The sequence below is a fragment of the Chenopodium album genome, chromosome 17 (assembly GCF_948465745.1).
Source record: "Chenopodium album chromosome 17, dcCheAlbu1.1, whole genome shotgun sequence".
NCBI classification, from domain to species: domain Eukaryota; kingdom Viridiplantae; phylum Streptophyta; class Magnoliopsida; order Caryophyllales; family Amaranthaceae; genus Chenopodium; species Chenopodium album.
In genome coordinates this window covers 14026408-14033996 of record NC_137850.1, presented here as the reverse complement: position 1 = coordinate 14033996, position 7589 = coordinate 14026408, and positions in this window count along the sequence as shown.

Below are 7589 nucleotides of genomic sequence, written 5' to 3'. Positions count from 1 at the left end.
CATCGATAATCAAGTACTTAGAGCCAACTACAAGTGATTTATTTACGGCTCATTTTGCAAATTTCTATTTTAATGAATTCGTTTTTCCAATATTAGGGGGAGAAAACAAACAGCTGGAAAAGGAAATTAGTTGGAATAAATTATCATTATCTCACCTAGATCCGTGTACTAAATAATGTGAATGGGAAGTCTAAAAGATAATTAATTTACAAAAATTAGCAAATTAATTGCCAGACTCATATACCAGCTGAAAATGCTCTGATTAAAATTGATGTCCCAGAAGGACAAGCCCAAGTTGCAAATGATTCTAAAGCACACCTAAAGCATGGTAGACCCATCGATTCCAAAGATAAAAATCCTTAAAAGAGAAAAGGAGCAACTATTGACAATGATAGACCGAGGAAGCTATTAATTTTGAAGGATCTTCAGAAGAGACCTTAAACATAATGGAAAACGATATTCAGGTACCTGACAATGAAGAAATTTCAACAAATTTTATCATGTTTGGAATTACATGGAACCGAAACCAAATCGATGTCGATGATGTTTATGCATGCAATGTAGCATTAGATGTCATGAATGATGATGAGGATCATGAGCCAAAATCCATTGATGAATGTAGACAAAGAAGTAATTAGCCAAAATGGAAAGAAGTAATTGAAACTGAATTGAAATCTCTTGGAAAAGAGTAGTATTCGGACCTGTAGTCTGTACACTTGAAGGTGCAATACCAGCGGGATATAAATCGGTCTTTGTACGAAAAAGAAATGAAAATGGAGATATTGTAAGACATAAGGCCCGATTAGTCGCACAAATATTCTCACAAAGACCCGGTATTGATTATGAGGAGATATACTCTCTTGTGGTGGATGCAACTACTTTTAGATTTCTAATCAGTTTGGCAATAAGAGAAGGAGTTGATTTACGCTTGATGGATGTAGTCACAACTTACTTATATGGCCCACTGGATAATGACATATATATGAACTCCCCGAAGGATTTAAACTTCCAGAAGCAACAAATGCAAGTTCTTGAGAACAGTACTCAATAAAATTGAATAGGTCTCTATATGGATTGAAACAATCAGGGCGTATGTGGTATAATCGACTAAGTGAGTACTTGTTGAAAGAAGGGTATAAGAATGACCCTATATGCCCATGCATTTTTATAAAGAGATTTGTATTAGGATATGTCATAATTACAGTATATGTTGATGATTTAAATATTATTAGAACTCCTGAAGAAATTTCAATCGCAGTGGAGTGCTTAAAGATAGAATTTGAAATGAAAGATCTTAGAAAAACTAAGTTTTCCTTAGGGTTACAAATTGAACACCTAAAGAATGGGATCCTTGTGTACCAGTCAACATACATAGAAAAGGTTCTTAAAAGATTTTCTATGGATACATTGCATCCACTAAGTAGCCTTATGTTGGTTGTTAGAGCATTTGATATAGAAAAAGATCCCTTCCGACGTCGGGAGAATGACGAAGAAATTCATGGTCCCGAAGTACCATATTTAAGTGTAATAGGGGCATTAATGTATCTTGCTAGTCATGCACGACCCAACATATCATTTTCAGTAAATTTGTTAGCAAGATTTAGCTCATGCCTCACCCGAAGGCATTAGAATGGGCTTAAGCACGTAATTCGTTAGCTTCAAGGTACAAAAGATATGGGTTTGTTTTTCTCTAACCAATCCAAAGAAGGTTTGATCGGTTTTTGCAGATGCAGGGTATATGTCTGATCCTCATAATGCTAGATCACAAACTGGATATGTGTTTATGTGCAGAGGTACTTTTATTTCTTGGCCTTCTATGAACCAAACAATTGCAGCTACTTCTTCTACCATGCAAATTTTGTCAATCCATGAGGCTAGTTGTGAATGTGTATGGTTAAGGTCTGTAAATCAACATATACAGACAGATTGTGGCATAAACTCTGATAAAGAAGTCCCAACAACTTTATATGAGGACAATGCTGCATGCATTGCATAGCTTAAGGAAGGGTATTTGAAAGGTGATCGAACAAATTAAAGCACATTTTACCAAAATATTTCTAAATTCATGATCTCCAGTGGAATGGCGATATAAAAGTCCTTAAGATTCGTGATGGGGGATCTAAGCATGCCGCTAGTTGTGAATGTGTATGGTTAAGGTCTGTAAATCAACATATACAGACAGATTGTGGCATAAACTCCGATAAAGAAGTTCCAACAACTTTATATGAGGACAATGCTGCATGCATCGCATAGCTTAAGGAAGGGTATTTGAAAGGTGATCGAACAAATTAAAGCACATTTTACTAAAATACTTCTACACTCATGATCTCCAGTGGAATGGCGATATAAAAGTCCTTAAGATTCGTGATGGGGGATCTAAGCATGCCGCTAATTGCTTAAAACCACATCCACAATATTTATAAACTTAACTAAACCTATACAAAGTATAGGGTAAGTCGAGGTCGAACAATAAGGAATGGGGGGGATGTTTGTCATAGTCTAACGTTAAGATAAATCGAAAATCAAGATATGGTTTGAAGTAGACTAAGGATTCGACAACTAATCAAATACGGAAAATTAATATCACAAACACTAGGGACTTAGGATCCATATACACTTACAATAAAAATTCTAATTGGGTGGGAGATTGATCATTCAAACATTGCGAGGGAAAATAGCAATTGCAATCAAGAGGACTCGATAGGTTATTTCCTAGGCGTCAAACTAGGGGTCTCTACGAATGACTAGATAGGAACATCACAAATCAAGTACAATCGATAAATGTAATCTCCAAATTAATGGGTTGTGTCATGGGAGAGCCATAATGCAATCTAGCTTCAAAATCAAGGTTAGCTACTCCTTAACAAATCAAACACATCACAATTCTATCAACCAATTTAATCACAACATCAAATCAATCAAAATCCACCAACTAGCTATGATCTATCATTTATGCATGCTTCACCATATCCCTAGCAAGGAATCTACTCACTACACATGGTGAAAATGAAGAACAAAGCTAGACTAATCATCAAAATCATCATCATCATTGCAATCAAACTATTAAGAATCAAATCAATCAATCAACTTGAAAATGCAACAAATTATCAAAATCAAATGTAGAAGATTGAATTAAGAAGAAAAAGATTCTTACAACTCTAATCAAATCAAAGGAAATGTGCTTGCATTCAAAAAAGAAAGAAATCAAATGTAGCAATCATCCAATTCTCAAGTTTCTCTGTCTACAATCTAAGAGTCTCTCTCACCAAAATCTAAGGGCTAGAATTTCAAAAATAAACTTCTCTCTCTAAAAATAGAAGGAAAATCTATATATAGAAAAACTAACTAAGGAGAATTAGTTGGTCGTCCAAAAGAGACTAGTACAGGCGCGTCCTCACTTTGGAATGCGCAGCCGCAAAGAAAAGGGTACGGAACATGGAGCAGAGGTGGCGCGCCCGCGCCCATGGAACATGGGACTTCCTCCGAGCGTTCACTAATGCAAGTTGTGCGCTCCACTTGATTGCCATTAGGTATGGGCAATCCAAAAACGAGTTAATGGTGGGTTCGACATCACGTCTTCATGCGAGCACAGCATGAGAGCGCAGGCACCAAGTCTTAGAACTAGCCTTCTCTTGCCTTGTAAGCCAAAATGGAGTATCATCCTTGCATCTTAAGCATATTCAATACCGAGGAAACACCATGAAAGGCCTTGGACTCCATATCTCTCCTGAGAATAAAGAAAAATAACAAAACAAAGAGAAAAAATGATAAAAACTACGAAAATGAAAGAAAAAGGGAAAAACAACTAGGAAAAGGCAAACTAAAGAACAAAAGGCTAAAACTAAGGAAAAAGGCCTAAAGAAAGCTATAAAAACGATTAAAAATCATCCAAAATAAAGCCATTTGAGTGCCATAAATGACACTCATCAAATTCCTCCAAGCTAGACTTTTGCTCGTCCTCGAGCAAAAACAAAAGCAAGTAGGGGTAGGATGAAAGACTTATTCAAATAAGAAAAAGGAAAAAAAAGGGATAAGAATGTACACTAAGACTTACTTTGTAGGAATCACAGTTGTTTTTAGCTACAAGAAGCCCTTAAAACCCCAAAGTCGCCAATGAGGACGAGTGAGGTCTCATAAGGGTTTCTAAAGATTTTGACCCATAAATCTCAAAGATAAAAATGAGGCAAAGCATAGAAGGAAAATAAAATCAAAAAGGAAAAAGTAAAACCAAAGGCTTTTGAAATGGACTTTTGCAAATAATCAAATACAAATGAATAAAAAATTTTCTAGACAAATAAGGGTATGCACGTTCCAAGATATGGGAAGTTGATTGAATCATAAAATATGCTAAGCATAGAGAACTAATAAGACACAATTCACCTTCATCCCAAACAATTTTACCGCGTTCTCCCTACTAGTTTCAAATCTACCTTTGGTGAGCATCTTAATGATTCCTCGAAGGAACCGGAAAAGAAGAGATTTTAGGACTACTCGACATCTTGACTATGCAAACCGCTCCATAAGCTTGACTCATATCTTCCTCCACGGAATTGTGACTCAACCACAAAAGTCAAAAGGTCTTGGAAAGGGTTGTAACTCATGGGCGAAGAGAGTAAAGGTAGGCTAAAATTTCAAATTCGGTGGTTTACCTAAATTGTGAAGCAAAGGGTGAACAATCCTCAACACCATAATCAAGAAATTACCAAACAAAAACACCAACACCCCAAGCTTATTCAAAGTAAAGATCACAAACATATATACAAAAAGCGTGAGAATGCTTCCCCCAAGCTTAAATGGAGCATTGTCCCTAATGCTCTAAGCTAGGAAGATCAAACATACATCAAAATATTTTTGTGCTTTTTATTTTTCTTATTTTTGTCTCATTTTTTCTTTTTTTTTCTTTTTTTTTTCTTTTTCAAAGCATTTGCTTATGGTTTTTTTTTTATTGGTTTGTCCTCGTCTCTTTTAACTATGGACAGCTTTTTCAATTATGCATTTGCCTTTATTCACACAATATCCACAACACAAACTTCCTTTCATCATAAGAACCAAATATCCAAACTTACTCTCTATAATGTCCAACAATATAATGACCAATTACTTTACAAAAACCAAGAATGGAAACAAAAATGAAACAAATGGCTCAATAGCTATTAATATGGCTTGAAAAGAAGGTATAAGGCTCAAATGGTCAGCAAAGAGGCAAATGTAAACCCAAAACCAAAAAGATAAATTCTATCCTAGAAAAGGAAACATTACCACCTTTAAAAGATGCCTTTGTCCTTCCCAAATGGTTTGGTCGCGATCTCGGGATATAAAAGTTCAGTTCTAGATAAAGTAAGTGTAGACACCCAAATGTGTCTCCCCAAAACCAAACCCAGTGATGAATACCTTTTGCGTCAAATGATAATCGAACGAGGTGAAGGTGTGAAAGGTCAAGTGTTGCGGTTATTTTTTATTAATATTCTTTCTTTCTGTTTTCGAAAACAACTCTATTTTATGAAAACTGCCAATCCAGTTTAGTTTGGTCCATGAAAAGGGTCCAATAATAGTGTAGTTGGCTGAGGTTTGCAAAGAGCTTTCCAACGATATATTATAAACCCAATTCCGTTGATCTTTACATGCGGCCCGATGATCTAGGGGAGGGCCCAATGTTAATTATTATTCCTAAAGTTATTAGAATTAATTATAGTATTTTAGAATTCTCTAGAAGGTTCTCTTAAGTCCTAATAAAATTAGAATTAACAATTATATTTTGATGAGTTTTACTTGGAATAAAATATTATTTTATGAAAAATACGATTTCAGTTTTCATACGGACTTTACGTGTCAATTTTGATTGATAAGTGGACTCTGTGTTTGAAAGCGCGTAGGAATCTAGGCTGTCGCCAAACGACAGGCCTGTCGCTACGCGACAAGCCTTGTTGCCACGCGACAGAGCTTGTCGCCAAACGACAGGACTGTCGCTACGCGACAACCTTGTCGCCAAGCGACAAGGTCGGTTTTGCGGCGACAGCGTGGAGTTTTATTTCTTATTAAATTCAACCTATTTCCGGACTGTTTTCTTATAAATAGGGTCCTGAACCTCCGTTTTTTAATAATCAACAATCAATTCACAATCAATCATAATCATCAACAATCAATCAATTCTAGCTTTTCATAAACAAAATTCCGCATACACGAGATCTAGAATCACCTAGCCAAGTTCGAAGTTGCCTTCGTCCTAGATGTGAAAGGTTATAATTTCTGAGTGTTTGGTTCCTAATCTCTATTTCAATTATTTAATTTGATTGTTTGATTTTATACTTTTCCTTGAAGTTACTAATGGTGTGTATTTTGTTATTAGAAAGAGGTACGAGGCATCCAAGTAAGTGCTTTAATTGTTTAATTGATCTTATGATATAGAAATCATGTTAAGATTGTTATTTTGGTTCCTAGTATGATGTTAGGATGCTTTTCTTAGTATGATATTTAGGGTGATTTGCTTATATTAATTATGATTTCTAGGATGCTTCCTATTTTCTTTCCTGATTTCATGTTAGTATCATGTTAGGGCTAAAGCTTTGATTTTTATTGTTTAGTGACATGCTAGGATTTGTTATTAATCTTGTTAGTATCATGCCTAGGATCTTGCTCTTATTATGCTTTAGCGTTGATATGATTATGATGATTATTATGTTGCTTGATATTGCTTATTTATTGTTATTGCTTGATCACGCCTCTCTTGCATGTTTAAAGGGAATTTGTACTTGTAATCACGCTTAATAAGATAATTAATAATCTTGTTTAGGGCTAATATGATTATAATTCAAGTGATCGCCAATAATAGTTTTGCTTGTGCATTAAATTCAACCAACATAGATTAAGCAGGTTTAGGGTTAACCTATTGATTGCATGTTAGTTAGAAAGCGCACATGAATACGAGCAGAATAAAGTAGAGGCCTTTTTAGGGCAGGTTCAATCTCTTTTAGGTTGGATTTGTAACTTCATCCCCGAACACCAGTCATGGTTCCAGACCTATTGGAGTTGATGATCTCATGGATCGTTAAGGGGTGTAACCTTCACCTTATGAACGGTTTACAAGTTCCTAAAACTTGTTGGCGACTCTTTTACTCTAGCTTCCTTCCCTTTGGACGCCACCATACTTAAGTGTATGATCACAGTAGGGTTCAAGTTTGGGGTAATGCTTGAAATATTCCCTACAGTAAGCAATATTCAAGGATCCATGTGCCACTCATGCAAAATATGTAGAAGGTTAGTAAAATGAAACCTCACATGGTTGTAGCAAAAACTCACTATTGGTTTCAAATTCACTATAGGAAGCAACACCTTCTTACCACAAACAAGCTAAGTGGACTCGGGCTTTAAGGTCCCAAAAGTTCTAAACACACTACCTTAGCATACTCTATCGTAGAGTCAACCAAGCATATTCTCAAACTGTGCATACCATTACCATATAGGAAATCAAGTATCCAAAAGTATAAGTTCGAATGGTATTATGTCCAAGTCATAAGTGAAAACATCAAAGAAAACAAAAAACAAAGCCTCAAAATCATATTTTTTTCTATTTTTGTTTTTAAGAAGAGAAA